The sequence below is a fragment of the Mesocricetus auratus genome, unplaced genomic scaffold (genome assembly GCF_017639785.1).
Source record: "Mesocricetus auratus isolate SY011 unplaced genomic scaffold, BCM_Maur_2.0 Super-Scaffold_100010, whole genome shotgun sequence".
Classification (NCBI taxonomy): domain Eukaryota; kingdom Metazoa; phylum Chordata; class Mammalia; order Rodentia; family Cricetidae; genus Mesocricetus; species Mesocricetus auratus.
This window is the reverse complement of record NW_024429194.1, coordinates 41,927,615-41,944,787: the sequence shown is the minus strand read 5'-3', so window position 1 is coordinate 41,944,787 and position 17,173 is coordinate 41,927,615.

Sequence of the window (17,173 nt, the reverse complement as noted above, 5' to 3'; positions counted from 1 at the left end):
GTAGCTGTTCTAGATCAGGTACAACAGGACCCAGCATAGGGTCCAGGGGACCAGGTAGGAGGCTAAGCGCCCCAGATTCCTGTTCTTCTTCTCTACCCACGGACCAGCATTTGGACAAGGCATAGAAGAACCACCAGATTACTGGACTTACTAGCCCCCACCAAAAGGGAACTCTGGTCCCCAGACCAGGAAGGGGCTCTTTCTGCACCCACTAAAAGAAGAGATGCGAAAGAGACAATACAAAAACACAGTCTGCAACAGAAAAACAAATATGACACCGCCAGATTCTAGAGACTCCACACCAGCAAGACCCCAATATTCCAACGCGAAGGAAGCAGAAGAGAACGATCTTAAAAGCACTTTCATGAAAATGATAGAGGCACTAAAAGAGGATATGGGGAAAATCCCTCAAAGAAATGGAAGAAAAAACAAACCAAAAAATGCAAGAAATGGAAGAAAAAACAAACCAAAAAATGCAAGAATTGGAAGAAAAAACAAACCAAAAATGGCACGAAATGGAAGAAGAAATGAAGCAAAAAATGCAAGAAATGGAAGAAAAAGCAAAGCAAAAAATGCAAGAATTAGAAGAAGAAACATACCAAATAAGGCAAGAAATGGAGGAAGAAACAAAGCAAAAAATGCAAGAAATGGTAGAAAAAACAAAGCAAAAAATGAAAAAAATGGAAGAAGAAACAAACCAAAAAAGGCAGGAAATGGAAGAAGAAACAAAGCACAAAATCCAAGAAATGGAACAAAAAGCAAACCAAAAAATGCAAGAAATGGAAGAAAGAACAAACCAAAAAATTCATAAAAGGCAACAAACGGACAAACAGATAAACAGAAAATTGCAAGAAGCAATGCAAACGCTGCAAGGGTTGAAAACTGAAATAGAGACACTAAAAAAACACAATCTGAAGAAAGGCAGAAAACAGAAAAGCTGGACAAACAGTCAGGCACTACCAATACAAGCATTACCAACAGAATAGAAGAGATGGAAGAGAGAATCTCAAGTGTTGAAGATACATTAGGAGAAATGGATTTATCAACCAAAGAAAACCTTAAATCCAACAAATCCTTAACACAAAACATCCAGGAATTATGGGACACCATGAAAAGACCAAACCTAAGAATAATAGGTATAGAAGAAGGAGAAGAAATCCACCTCAAAGGGGCAGAAGGCATATTCAACAAAATCATAGAAGAAAACTTTCCCAACCTTAAGAAAGACATGCCAATGAAGGTACAAGAAGCCTACAGAACACCAAATAGAGTGGACCACAAAAAAATCCCTCGCCACATAATAATCAAGACCCCAAACATACAGAATAAAGAAAGAATATTAAGAGCAGCTAAGGAAAAAGGTCAAGTAACATATAAAGGCAGACCTATCAGAATTACACCTGATTTCTCCATGGAAACTCTGAAAGCCAGAAGGTCCTGGATAGATATTCTACCTACACTAAGAGACCATGGATGCCAGCCCAGACTACTATACCCGGCAAAGCTCTCAATCACTATAGACGGAGAAAACAAGATATTCCATGACAAAACTAGATTCAACCAATATGTGTCCACTAACCCAGCCCTACAGAAAATTTTGGAAGGAAAACTCCAACCCAAGGAAGCTAACTACAACTAGAAAAACATAAGCATTAGAGAATCCTCTCTACCAACAGCCAAAAGAACAAAGGGGCGAAATTCCACCCATAATTCCACCAACAACAACCATCGCAAAGCGAAGAAGGATGAGCAATCAATGGTCATTAATATCCCTCAATATTAATGGCCTTAACTCACCCATAAAAAGACACAGACTAGCAGAATGGATTCGAAGACAGAACCCTTCCTTCTGCTGCATACAAGAAACACACCTCACCCTCAAAGACAGACATTACTTGAGAGTTAAAGGTTGGGAAAAAATTTTTCAATCAAATGGACCCAAGAAACAAGCAGGGGTAGCAATCCTAATATCTAACAAACTAGACTTTAAAATAAAATCAATCAAAAGAGATGAAGGAGGTCATTACATACTCATCACAGGTGAAACCCACCAAGACGAAGTGTCTATCCTGAACATCTATGCCCCCAATACAAAGGCATCCACATTCGTTAAAGAAACATTATTAGAACTTAAATCTCATCTAAAGCCCCACACAGTTATAGTGGGAGATTTCAACACACCACTCTCACCACTAGACAAGAATACCAGACAGGAACTCAACAAAGAAGCAAAGGGTCTAATAGAAGTAATGACCCAACTGGGATTAACAGATATCTATAGAACATTTCATCCACATAAAAAAGAATATACCTTCTTCTCACCACCACATGGAACCTTCTCAAAAATCGACCACATACTTGGCAACATATCAAACCTCAGCAGCTACAAAAAAATTGGAATAACTCCATGCATCTTATCAGACCACCATGCATTAAAATTAGAATTCAACAACAACACAAATTGCAGAAAACCTACAAACTCATGGAAATTGAATAATGCTCAACTGCACCATCCCTGGGTCAAAGAGGAAATAAAAAAAGAAATTAAAGACTTCCTCGAATTCAATGAGAATGAAGACACAACATACCCAAACCTATGGGACACTTTGAAAGCAGTGCTACGGGGAAGTTCATAGCACTAAGTGCTCACATGAAGAAACAGGAAAACAGTTATACCAGAGAATTAACATCACAGCTAAAAGCTCTAGAACACAAAGAAGCAAACTCCCCCAGGAGGAGTAGACGCCAGGAAATAATCAAATTGAGGGCTGAAATCAACAAAGTAGAAACCAGGAAAACAATACAAAGAATCAATGCAACGAAGAGTTGGTTCTTTGAGAAAATCAACAAGATAGACAAACCTTTGTCCAAACTTACCAAACAGCAGAGAGTGAACACGCAAATTAACAAAATCAGAAATGAAAAGGGGGACATAACAACAGACTCTGAGGAAATCCAGAGAATCATTAGGTCATACTTTGAAAACCTGTACTCCACAAAATTCGAAAATTTAAAGGAAATGGATGACTTCCTGGACAGCTATCATTTGCCAAAACTAAATCAAGAACAGATAAGCAATTTAAATAGACCTATAACCCCTATGGAAATAGAAGCTGTCATCAAAAGTCTCCCAACCAAAAAAAGTCCAGGTCCAGATGGCCTCAGTGCAGAATTCTACCACAAATTCAAAGAACAGCTTATACCAATTCTTCTCAAAGTGTTCCACACAATAGAAGCAGAAGGGTCTTTGCCAAACTCTTTCTATGAGGCTTCAATAACCTTGATCCCCAAGCCACACAAAGATACAACCAAGAAAGAGAACTTCAGACCAATATCCCTCATGAACATTGATGCAAAAATACTCAATAAAATACTGGCAAATCGGATCCAAGAACACATCAAAACAATCATTCACCACGATCAAGTAGGTTTCATCCCAGGGATGCAGGGATAGTTCAACATACGAAAATCCATCAACGTAATCCACCATATAAACAAGCTGAAAAACAAAAATCACATGATCATCTCACTAGATGCTGAAAAAGCCTTTGACAAAATCCAACACCCCTTCATGATAAAGGTCTTGGAGAGATCTGGGATAACAGGGACATACTTAAACATAATAAAAGCCATAAACAGTAAACCAACAGCCAACATCAAACTAAATGGACAGAAACTCAACACAATTCCTCTAAAATCAGGAACAAAACAAGGCTGTCCACTCTCTCCATACCTTTTCAACATGGTACTTGAAGTTCTAGCTATAGCCATACGACAACAAAGGGGGATCAAGGGGATACAAATTGGGAAGGAAGAAGTCAAACTTTCACTGTTTGCAGACGATATGATAGTTTACATCAATGACCCAAAGAACTCTACCAGGGAACTCTTACAGCTGATTAACACCTTCAGCAAAGTGGCAGGTTACAAGATCAACTCAAGAAAGTCAGTAGCCCTACTATATACAGATGATAAAAGGGCTGAAAGAGAAATCAGAGAAACATCACCCTTTACAATTGCCACAAACAATATAAAATACCTTGGGGTAACGCTAACCAAACAAGTGAAAGACCTGTATCGTAAGAACTTTGAATCTTTAAAGAAAGAAATTAAAGAAGCCCTCAGAAAATGGAAAGATCTCCCATGCTCTTGGATAGGTAGGATCAATATAGTAAAAATGGCAATCCTGCCAAAAGCAATCTACAGATTCAATGCTATCCCCATTAAAATCCCAGCACAATTCTTCACAGACCTTGAAAGAACAATAATCAATTTTGTATGGAAAAACAAAAGACCCAGGATAGCCAAAACAACCCTGTTCAACAAGGCAACGTCCGGAGGCATCACTATCCCTGACCTCAAGCTCTATTATAGAGCTATAGTCCTGAAAACAGTTTGGTATTGGCACAAAAATAGACAGGCAGACCAATGGAATCGAATTGAAAATCCGGGTATTAACCCACACACGTACGAACATCTGATCTTTGACAAAGAAGCTAAAAATATACAATGGAATAAAGAAAGCATCTTCAACAAATGGTGCTGGCATAATTGGAGACTGGCATGTAGAAAAATGCGGATCGATCCATGTTTATCGCCATGCACAAAACTTAAGTCCAAATGGATCAGAGACCTCAACATAAATCCAGCCACACTGAACCTCTTAGAAGAGAAAGTGGGTGGTACCCTTGAAAGAATTGGTACAGGAGACAGCTTCCTGAACATAACACCAGTAGCACAGACAGTGAGATCAACAATTAATAAATGGGACCTACTGAAACTGAGAAGCTTCTGTAAGGCAAAGGACACAGTCAGCAAGACAAAAAGGCAGCCCACAGAATGGGAAAAAATATTCACTAATCCCACATCTGACAGAGGGTTGATCTCCAAAATTTACAAAGAACTCAAGAAGCAAGTCTCCAAAACAGCAAAGGACCCAATTAAAAAATGGGCTGCAGAACTAAATAGAGAGTTTTCAATAGAGGAGTCTAAAATGGCTGAGAGGCACTTGAGAAAGTGCTCAACATCCTTAGCCATCCGGGAAATGCAAATCAAAGCAACTCTGAGATACCATCTCACTCCTGTCAGAATGGCTAAAATCAAAAACACCAATGACAATTTATGCTGGAGAGGATGTGGTGAAAGGGGGACACTCCTCCATTGCTGGTGGGAGTGCCAACTGGTTCAGCCACTTTGGAAAGCAGTATGGAGATTCCTCAGAAAAATGGGAATAAACCTACCACAAGACCCAGCAACTGCACTCTTAGGCATATATCCAAAAGATGCCCATTCATATAACAAAGATGTCTGTTCCACTATGTTCATAGCAGCTTTATTTGTAATAGCCAGAACTTGGAAGCAACCTAGATGTCCCTCACCTGAAGAATGGATAGAGAAAATGTGGTACATCTACACAATGGAGTACTATTCAGCAGAAAAAATAATGGAATCATGAGATTCGCAGGCAAATGGATGACACTAGAAGAAACCATCCTGAGTGAGGTAACCCAGTCACAAAAGAGAAACATGGCATGTACTCTCTCATATATGGATTTTAGACATAGATCTGGGGAGTGCCAGCCTACAATCCTATTGCCAGAGAGTCTGGGAAACAGAAACTTCATTTACTGGCTGGTTAAGTACTGAGCTGAACTCAAGAAAGCCAGTATCAGAGAGGGAGGACTGATGATCAAAGGGATTAAGACTGGGCTGGTTGAACCCCCAGAAACAGCTGACCAGACAAAGGTTAACTCTTGAATCCCAGGCATCAGCCTGGGAATCCAGCATGGGACTGATCAAGACACCCTGAATCTGGGTGTCAGTGAGGAGGCCTAGGTAATCTATTGAGCCTTGGACAGCAGATCAGTACCCATCCCAAGTATACACACGGTCTCTGGACCCCCATAGAACAATGTGAGGTGCACTCTCACCCTGAACTCTTGGGGAAGGGTCTAGGCCCTGCCCTATATGAAATGACAGACTATGGACACCCCCATGGAGGGTCTCACCCTCCCTGGGGGAATGAGGGGATAACGGGGGGAGGATGGAGGGGAGGGCACGGGAGGAGGGGAGGGAAAGGGAGAGGGACCTCGTACTGACCTGTGAAGCAACCTTGTTTCTTATCTAAATTTAAAATGGAAAATAAAAAAAATATTAATAAAAAAAACTTTTATTCCCTTCTATATTTTAGGGCAAGAATGTTTAGACAGATTAGTGTTTTGTGTAAGAACCACAGTTAAGAGAAAGGCTTGGATGCCAGGTAAACCTGTCAACAACCTGACTCTTCTCCTTGATGGTCTCTCTCCCACTGACTAGTCTCAGCTAATGTCCCTTTTGCTATCCAAAAAGACTTATGGATACTGCAGCATCTGAGTCATAGCACTTAACAAGGAGTGTCCTAAAATCAACAAAGATCATGAACCTTGATGCACACAATGACTGCATCTTAAACAATTAACTGTGATCATATTTCATCGTGATTCAAAAACTTTGCAAGAGAAACTGGCAAATGTAAAACAAGCCACAAGTTAGTGGAAGGTTCTAGGAAGCAAACTGCCTTTTCGTTTCTAAGTTGGAATGCAGGAGCAAAGAGTTCACACCTTTACACCTTGCCAGCCTTTTCCTTTGATTCCTTTTTCCAAAGAACAAGAGCAATATGAAATATGAAGAGTCCAATGTCCATTTATCATCCAGCCCCCTAAGGACAAATGGACAATCGGGGGAACTCAGTCCAGAGTCCATGTGAAGCCAATTAAAGCTATTTTCAGGTGGCATACAAACCACTGAAGAGCTGTATGGAGCACCAAGAGGTACTTGTCAGACAGCTACAATAAACAGTGAGATGTGCTGTCCTTACGCTCTCCCTCATGGTTACTCTACAATCTTACCAATTACTGACTAGTTAGCCAAAATATTTATTGAGGGCTCTAATTTACAAAATGTTTCCAGATTAATTTGCTAATATAGCATACTTAAAAACTCAGTCTCAGGTAAGAAATTTATGCTCACTTTACTGGATGGGGTAAGAAATTTATGCTCACTCACTGAGTACAAGATGAAGCATTACAAAGTACTACAGCTTAAACAAAAGAGAAGCTATTTCTTGATTAGCCTTATTCTTATTAACTCAGATTTTAAAGGTCCCAAAATACTACTAATCTGAATGATGGTCAAAAATCACTAAGAGTAAGTCAATACATTTCAATCCTGCTACTAAGCACAATGCTACACACACACACACTTGCATGCATGTATATATTGTAATGTAAAAATATCTTATGTGCCATTGAAATAATACTGGTAGAATAAAAATTAGAGTGCTACAGTTTGGGAAAGTTAAATATATCTCCACTATAACTACAAAGAAAATGTTGTCAAATACATACCAAAGGACGTGACAGGAGAATTAAAACATGGTACTGTAAAATATAAGCCAAATACACAATTATGCAAGAAATAAAGATCTGTGGAGCTGGAAAAAAAGCTCCATTGATAAAGTGCTTGCATGTAAGCATAAAAATATGAGTTCTATTCCCCAGCATTCATGTGAAAAGCTAGTCATATACACATGGCTGAGGGGATGGAGATAGACAGATACCTAAAACTTGCACATCAGCCAACCTAACAGAATTGGTAAGCCCCAGATTTGGTAAGAGATGCTGTCTCAAAATTAATGTAGTGAAACATTGAAAAATACCCCCACATATCTATACACCTGTGTATACATGTGCACAAGAGCATGAACACACACATATAACAAAGAACATTACACAATGAACTAAAATATCTTATAAGTAACAGTTATTAATAATAATGATGATAATAATTATAATTGCTCACCATTAGAGCATGAGGACCTGACTTTAATCTCCAGCACCTTCATAAAAAGCCAGACACATGCATGGTGGCACTTGCTTGTAGCCCCAACAACACTGGGGAGGTAGGGATAAGCATATCCCTAGGGCTAGTTGGCCAAGAAGTCTAGCCTAATCCATGTGCTCCAGGACTGAATGAAACTCCGTGTCTCAAAAAAGAAGTTGGAGAATGGTTGAAAAAGACACCTAAAGTCAAACTCTGACCTCTAGACACCACACACATGAACTCATTTATGTATGCACACACAAACACATACTGGGTAATTCAGACAAAATAATTCAATTTATCCATCCATCCATTTAAAGAAACTTGAAGGAGTTAAAGATATGTCTCAGAACCTAAGAATACTGTTGCTCTTGCAAAGTCCTGGAGTGTGGTTCCTAGCACCCTGGTCAGGAGGAGGCTCACAACCACTTTTAACTCCAACACAAGAGTTCCAATGCCCTCTTCTGGACTCTGAAGGCACATCTACACACACACATACACATAAATGTTACAAATGAAGAAACCTTAAAGATATAGAAATGAGAAAACCAATACCCAGAGATGTTATCTGTCTTGAATATGGTCCCCAAAGTTGACTGCTAGCAAGTCAGGTTTTAACTCAAGTCTTTCTAATTGTCAGGGCTGGATCTCTATCTAGATGTAGCAGTACATCTCCATTTCCGTAAGCAGTCTCTGAAAGACGCTATTATCCACATTGCTTGAAAACTGGACTCAATAACAAATACTGTCAAGTACAGGAACATCTGTGGCTGGTAGGTAAGCACATGTGTTTTTCAATATTTATTTAATATTATAATTTCACTTTACAATTATTTTGAAATCTTTTAATTGAAATAGGCTTACATCACTTTCCTCCCTCCACCCCTCCCAAGTGTCTTTCTTTCAATCCCACCCATGTACCCTCCACTCTCAATTTGATAGCTTCTTTTTCTTGATTATTGTTACATACACATATGCATATATAGTATGTATAAACACAGACATAAAAATACAACCTGATCAGTCTGGTTTTGTTATTTGTGTGTTTATTGTTTCAGGGCTGGCCTCAAAATTTCTATTGATAATGGTTTCTTACTATTATAACCACCACATAGATGTTGTTTTTAGTTTTTCTATTAAAAGCAATAAATCGCATCATTGGAAGAAAGTTCAAAACTAGAGTCAGGATGAATTACCTAAAGAATGCCACAAAACTTCTCTAACACTGTTGCTCATTGTTGCTTCTTAGGGGACTTCCAGAAAGAGAATCTAACCACCTGTAACAGAACAAAGATGTTACACAGGCCCTCATGGATGAATGAAATGAAAGAGAAAAATAGGATAATCACTTAAAACATTGATTCTGGAAATTTTGTCAAAAGTTTAAAGGGTGGATGAGTTACAGAGGCAGAACAAAACAAGATCATTACATATTTCAGTTTGTTGTGTAGCTTCTGCTGTGGATCATGTCCCCAGAACAGGCTTGTGAAGCACAGGAAAGCAAAAAAAAAAAAAAAAAAATATATATATATATATATATATATATATATACCTCCAGAAGAACTGTCTCTTTTTGCTGTGAACATCAGTCAGTCAGTTATCAACTATCCAACCATGGTGTTGCACTTATATTTCTGAGTATGGTCTCAACAATAGAAACCTTTCCTCCCAACTTCCTACTAAACCGTTATAAATAAAAAGTCAAATAGTGACAGCTGGCAAATTTAGTGTCTAGTCACAATGCTAATGATGTTAGGATGAATTACTAAAGATATAAAAATAAAGCAATATTCTGGATAGTGTAAGAGAAGAACTAACTATAAGATCACACATTTCTCACTGGTACAGATGCTAATCCCTCTTACCTCATTCTCTTATTTCTTTTGATCCTATTTCAAATGATAGAACTTTTTAAAGTTATATTACTTAGCATGTAGATATCATAACTCAATCCAGCCACTATTTTCATTTGGCTGGCTTGTGATCCGAACAAATAGAAACAGTTTCAGCCGGGCGGTGCACGCCTTTAATCCCAGCACTCAGGAGGCAGAGGCAGGCAGATCTCTGTGCGTTCGAGGCCAGGCTGGACCAATAGCCTCCAAAACAATCCAGAGAAACCCTGTCTTGTAAAAACAAAAAAAAATAATAGAAACAGTTACTTCAATGACCTTACAGTAGTTATTAAAGCAGAAAGAATACAATGATATCATGTATTTAAATAAGATTTTTATAGAAGAAAAACAAGAAAAGAGATGTCATACTTCAGCATCCACCATCCTGTAATTCTATTAATATTTATATTTTTTAAGTTTCTACTTTTTAGTGCCCTGTGTCCACTATAGTTCTGTTTCTTCAGTTTGGCTTTCCTACACTAAATCTTCATGAAATACACGAGAAGCAGTCTGTCACTAATTCAGAAAAGTTCAGTATTATCCCAAAACACATACAGAGGACTAAGGCTACATTCTTAGAAAAAATACAAACCACCTCTATTAATTTATTTGTCAAGAATTTTAATTCTCAAATTACCCTCATTTTTGATCAGATAGAGTGACTATACTAGATATTTTTAATGATTTCAACAGGCTTATAATCAATTATCAATTTTTCCTGTCTTTTTATTTTGCAGTTGTTTACTATTTTTTAAGAACTTGAGACAGAACCAAAGCAATGCCAGAGTCATGTAGTTTGCACAGAGATGCAAAGAATAACAAAGGAAAGGCCACACATTTCATTCAGACCACCGGCATTTAGAATTAGCACGCACAATCTACAGAATCCTTATAGCCACTAGCTATAGCAAGTCTGATTGCCCTTGTCTCCACGTGTTGATGCTAATTTCCATCTTACTTGTTCAGCACAGCTATGCATAGCTGGAAAGCAACCAGTGCTTAGAGGAAACCTCTTATTTATTATAGTCACCAATGAGGCTTTAAGCTTGGCCATGAGGCAAAATTACTCTAATTAAAAACCATCATAACAATAAAAGTAGTGTTGTGGAATATTTCCACAATAGAACCCTAGTTCTGCATGTATTGTAAATATCACACAAACATTTTAAGAACCATGAATAAGAAAGTCTTTACCAAGTTCTGCCACTTCAATAGCTTGCATGTCTACTGGACAATAAAGTAAAAATTAAGGGGAAAAAGCTTTATTTTTCATAGCTTTCAATATATGGCAATAGTCAGACACTACATCTAGATTTCAGAGTCAGAAAGGGTGTTCCATTAGAAATAACATCAGAGAGACCTGGACAAACAGAACAGAGGGTGAAAAGTCAAAAGATTATTTCATCATCTTGTGAAAGCAAAATCATTTTGAGAAATGAGTTTGGGGATTAAAGGAAAATAAAATTGTTTAATGCAGGGCAAAAAGTTTTGTTTGTAATTTGCATAACCTTTGGACTGGCTAGAAAAAGCAAGAAGGAGAATTTATTGTAACTGCAAATCATCACCCTCCATGAAAGAAGAAATGCCCCTAAGTGTCATTCATATGAATTTCTAAGACGTTTCATTTTAGAAACTCTACTCAAAATGTTGAGAATAACAGGTCTAATTGTAGATCATGGGTATGGCTTTCCTGATTCTGGTTTGGAATATCCATTCACATACATGGACTTGAACCCTGAGTCCAAGAACGGCAGCTAAGTGCACATCTTGGTATATAGTTAATCCATGACTATCCTCTCCAGCAGGACTAAGGGCCATGTCTTAACAACTGGACATTCACAATAAGTACCTCAGTGTACTCAACACCTCAGGGAGATGGAATGTCTTGAAAGCATTTTAAGTGAGAGAAAGTCTTTAGCTAGCTATACATATACATATGCCTATTATATTGTATCAGCAAAGACAACCAAGTCCATCCATTCTTTACACAAGGGAAAACACTGTCTAGTACCAGGGAAGACCTTCAGGTAGCAGACATGACCCATTCTCAAGTATCTGTGACATGAGTAATTATATGATAACTTCCATTTGTGGCACCAAAGACAGCAAGCCCACAAACACAATGCCTACACTAATGTTACCAATCTTCTGGCTAATGCTGCTATGCATTCTATATAGAACTGATAGGATCAACCCTTTTCTATTCCACATAAAAAGAGAATAAGAGAACTGTGTGAGTTCTCTATTCATCCATGATTTCTTCGGGCTTCAGATAGCCCTGGCCAGTTATTAGTCAATAGAATATATGCACTGGAATTTTATGTATGTGATGATAGCAGGCCATTAAGGGTGTTTTTGTCTTGTAGATATTATTCATGCAAGAAATGAACTGCCAGAGGATGTGAAGAAGCAAAGAGTTGCATTTTGGTATTCACTACATTTTGAGCATCTTTGTGAGCCTGTAGAAACCTCATAACACATTCTCTTGTGATATAGGTGGGAAAATACACAAGGTTCATAGATCTCATACCTGTCCAGTACCAATAAGTACCAATACCTTGCAAATAATAAAACTTAGAAATTCTTTCTTGTAAAAGAAGCAGTATAACTACATAAATAATGCAGATAAGTAGCACAGGTGCCAACAATTCTGAAAGGGAAGGTATTGTCAGTGTCTAATTTGTTATAAATCAACTGTCAGCAACAGATTGTCTTAAGAGATATTTTATACATAAAATTCATTCAGCTAAATAGTGAGCCAGGAAGTATTTTGGCTGTAGAATTGTTTTCTGAATGTTTTATATTGTTACTGACTCTTATCAAGAACTACATGCCCATTTGCTAATGTAGCAGGGAAATTGCTTTCCTCCAAATATACATGCTGAAGCACCAGAGCCAACTGACTCTTTCTCTGACTTTTGTGGACATGAAAAAAGACTGATGCCTTCATTTCTTTACAAACAAACACACTGGCCACACCTCAGATTCTGAGTAAATACATTTCTTTGTGCAAGCTGCCCAGTATATGCATTTTGCTATAGGAACCTGACCACAGCAACAGAGTAAACAAACCCATCATTACTGTGTTCATATATAGGCATCATATAGTATATTATGAGCATCTACAAGATGCCAATTACATTTACCAAATTATCCCCTTTAAGATGTTCTAATTTTTATTTATTTATTATTATTAAGTGTGTACATGTGTGCATGTGTACTTGTGTGTATGTGTGTGCATGATGTGTGTTTCCTGGTGCAGGTCTGAAATAGCACATGTGTGAAATGTGGGGAGGACAGAGGACCACTTAGGAAAGTATGTTCTCTCCTTTAATTTGAGTCTCTGAGTCAAAGATCAGAGTCAGGCCCTCAGACTTAGAACCAGTACCTTTTCTGCTGAGCCATTTTATTGGCTGTTTAAACTGCCGTTTTTCCAAGATGGCGGGCATAAGCATGACTCCAGCTGCCGGCTTGGAGATGTGGTCACTGCCACTTCCAGCTGTATGTACACACCTTTCAATTGTTAGCAGAGCCTCTTAAAAGAACCTTGCTGTTTTTTGTTTGTTTGTTTGGTTGGTTTTTGTTTTTTGTTTTTTGTTTTGCTTATGTTGAGTCAGGAAGACTCTCTAAAGCAAATCGCATGAGTTACTGCTTGTTGCTAGCAAAACAGAGCCGACCTGAGAAAATGCTGCTACCAAAAATCTGTGCTTCTCTCCTTTCTTCTGTTTCTAAAATTCCTTTAAAGCTTTTGTCATTCTACATGGAAATTTATCATCCCACTCCTGATCACCATTATGTTAAGAGAAGTCTTTCGGCCAGCCTGGTTCCAGAGCCGCAGCATCAGTCCCAAATAAACACACATGAGGCTATATTAATTATGAAGCTGTTGGCCTTGCTTGTTTCTTACTGGCTAGCTCTGACTTAAATAATTACCCCATAATTGTTAATCTAAGTATTTCTTTTACCGGAGAACTTTCCGGGCTTCCTACCCCATGGTGTTACATCTCGACTCCTGAGTTTCTCCTGTGTTTCTCCTACGCAGAGTCCTCCTAGATTCCTAGTCCCACCTATCTTAGTCCCTATTGGCCAACAGTGCTTTATTGACATTTACACAGGACTTCCCCCATCACAAATCTCTTCTTTCCTTTATCCTAGAGTAGGAACACCATATGTCTTATGTACACAAGTGATAAAAATGATACATCTTTGTAATTTAAAATACTTCTTTGTAGTTTAAAATAATACTTCTTTGTAGTTTAAATAATACCTCTTTTTATTCTAAATTTTATTATCCTTAATTCAAAATTATATTTATTGTGTTTACTTTATTAAAAACTTATCTTACATGTTTTGTCAAATTAAATTTAGAAATGATCTAATGGCTATCAAAAACTTGTGCAAACTTTTAATATGATTTTATTACACCTCTGCAGAAATACTATAGTGTTACCAATATGGTATTACTGAGTAATAACTGTGTAAGTGTTGTAGAAATGTACATATTTTGACAATAATACATGTTTTCTCTTTACAGATAGGTATTAAGCACAACAATATCAATACAAGAACAAAGAGAATTTTTCCACCGTGTCGATAGACAATTAATATGTAAGAGATGATAACAGGTGATTAACAATGAGACATATTTTCTTAGAAATACCATGAGTCAGACTCCCCCTAGGTGAGTTGGATGTTACAGCAGGTCTCATGTAAGACAGTGCTCCCATAAAGATTTCTTTGGCTCTTCTTATTTGTGGACACAAACTGAGTTTAGGAGACATTATAATATGTAGATGGAGATTAGTGAGTGGCATAAGTACATTTAATATGCAGCTGTCTGGCCTCAGCTCCCTCAAACTTGCTGCTATTGTTTCCTATTTCAAAATTTTTCTTAATTTATTGGACTTGCAAAGTCTCACCAGCCAGAATCGCAGCTGCAAAGTCCACATTATTTCTGGGTGTCAAATGAAAAGAAAGTATTTATAATTTTACAATGATGTTTCATCAGACAAACAAACAAACAATGAAAAACCCAACTTATTCTTTGTTGGTCTTTCTACTCTAGAACACCACCTCACTAGGCCTTATTTGCCCTTTTCCTTGTGGCACCAATGCCCAGTTTAGGTAAAAAGTGACCACAACTAGACTTGAATTTCAAATGGGATTAAGGAGGACGAATGTTCTCTAAATAGATAGACTAGAAGCTGTATCTCTGAAAATGTTATCCAAATGTAGATGGCTAATTGCTACTGGGGACACAGAGTTGCTTTTAAACGAGCAGTCAATTTTACAGAACTGAGTCTCCTGTTCTCCAGGAGCCCAGTTTAGTAAACTGACTTCTTTACCCACTGAACTCCTCATAATGACATAAATATCATGAGGTTTCAGCTGCTTTAAACTGTAGATCCCCTCTTTGGATTCTGTGCTTTTGCTAAAATACTGTATAAGCATATTTAATTACATTTTAATTTCTGCAACTAATTGATTCCAGGTCCTACCAACAATTTAGCACATCTTTCTTTTTCACCATCATCTTCTCACCCTTTCCAAAATTATTGTCTCTTGTAATAATATTTATTACTTACTATGCATTAGCTTTTTATTCTGATTCTTTATGGATAGCTTCCTGTAGGAACTAAAACAATCTGGGCCAATACACTAAGTTTTTTTTTACGAAGGAGGCATTAAATTGGAGTGAATTAGACCTGTTGATGAAGAAATAAAAGACATGTACCAGACAGTCATTTAAAATCAGAAGCCAAATCTTGGGGCTAGAGAGAGGAGTAAGCAGTTCAGAGCACCCTGATTTGGTTCACAGCACAAAAATGATAGTTCACAAGCATCTGCAACTCCAGCTTTAGAAGATCTGATTACTTCTATCCTTCAAGGCTACCAGGCACATGTACATGCTACACAGACATACAAAACACTCTTAATCACGTGTGTGTGTGAAAAGAAATAATATTAATCCTAAATCTAGTTGTTAAGAAACACACAAAATAAAAATAATGAAAAATTTAAGAGACTTGAAAATAGAAACTAAACCTTGAATATGTGAACTGCTTGTTTTAATCAAACAGTATATTACTTTCAAATGGATAAATTATAGGATGGGAGTAAACCATGACTTAGAAATGTAGCAAATGAATTGTGAAGCTGGAAAAGCTTGCACAGAATCAACATATGTAAACATGCATTCCAAAAGTTAGAAAATGCATTAACAAAGGGACTGCCTGGGGACCACCACTGAGCCTCCCCCTCCCAGCTGGAGCTTACACACCTCAGATTCCTGGTCTTCTTCTCCACCCAAGGGACCAGGTAAATGGGGCCCTGTATCTGGGCCTGCCTTCAAGTGCCTGGGGACTGCCACTGAGCCTGCCCTCACAGAGGGAGCCTACACATCCCAGATTCCTGGTCTTCTTCTCCACCCATGGGGTCAGGACTAGGACCAGGAAGAGGAGAACTACCAGAGTATTGGACTTGCTTGAACCCACCAAAAGGGAACTCTGGTCCTATAACCACCAGGTCAGGAAAAAGCACTTTCTGTACCCTCTAGAAGAAGGTATAGAAAGAAGACAATACAAAAATACACTCAGCAACAGAAAAACAAATATGACACAGCCAGATTTTAGAGACTCTGCACCAGCAAGATTCCAACATTCTAATGCAAATGAAGCAGAAGAGAGTGACCTTAAAAACAACTTCATGAAAATGATAGAGACCCTCCAAAAGGATATGGGAAATTCCTTTAAAAATATGGAAGAAAAATCAAACCAAAAAATGCAATAAATGGAAGAAAAAAACCAACCAAAAATGCAAGAAATGGAAGAAAACAACAAACCAAAAAATAAAAAGTAACAAATGGAGGAAAAGACAAAGCAAAAATTGCAAGAAACAATTCAAACAGTGCAAGGGTTGAAAACTGAAATAGAGACAATAAAAAAAACAGTCTGAAGGAAGGCTGGAAAGAGAAAAGCAGGAGAAACAATTCAAACAGTGCAAGGGTTGAAAACTGAAATAGAGACAATAAAAAAACAGTCTGAAGGAAGGCTGGAAAGAGAAAAGCAGGAGAAACAATTCAAACAGTGAAAGGGTTGAAAACTGAAATAGAGACAATAAAAAAAACAGTCTGAAGGAAGGCTGGAAAGAGAAAAGCAGGGCAAATGGTCAGGTACTACAGATGCAAGCATAACCAATAGAATAAAAGAGATGGAAGAGAGAATCTCAGGTGTTGAAGATACACTAGGAGAAATTGAATCATGAACCAAACAAAATCTTAAGTCCAACAAATCCCTAACACAAAATATCCAGAAAATATGGGACAGCATGAAAAGACCAAACCTAAGAATAATAGGTATAGAAGAAGGTGAAGAAAATCACCTCAAAGGGGCAGAAAACATATTCAACAAAATCATAGAAGA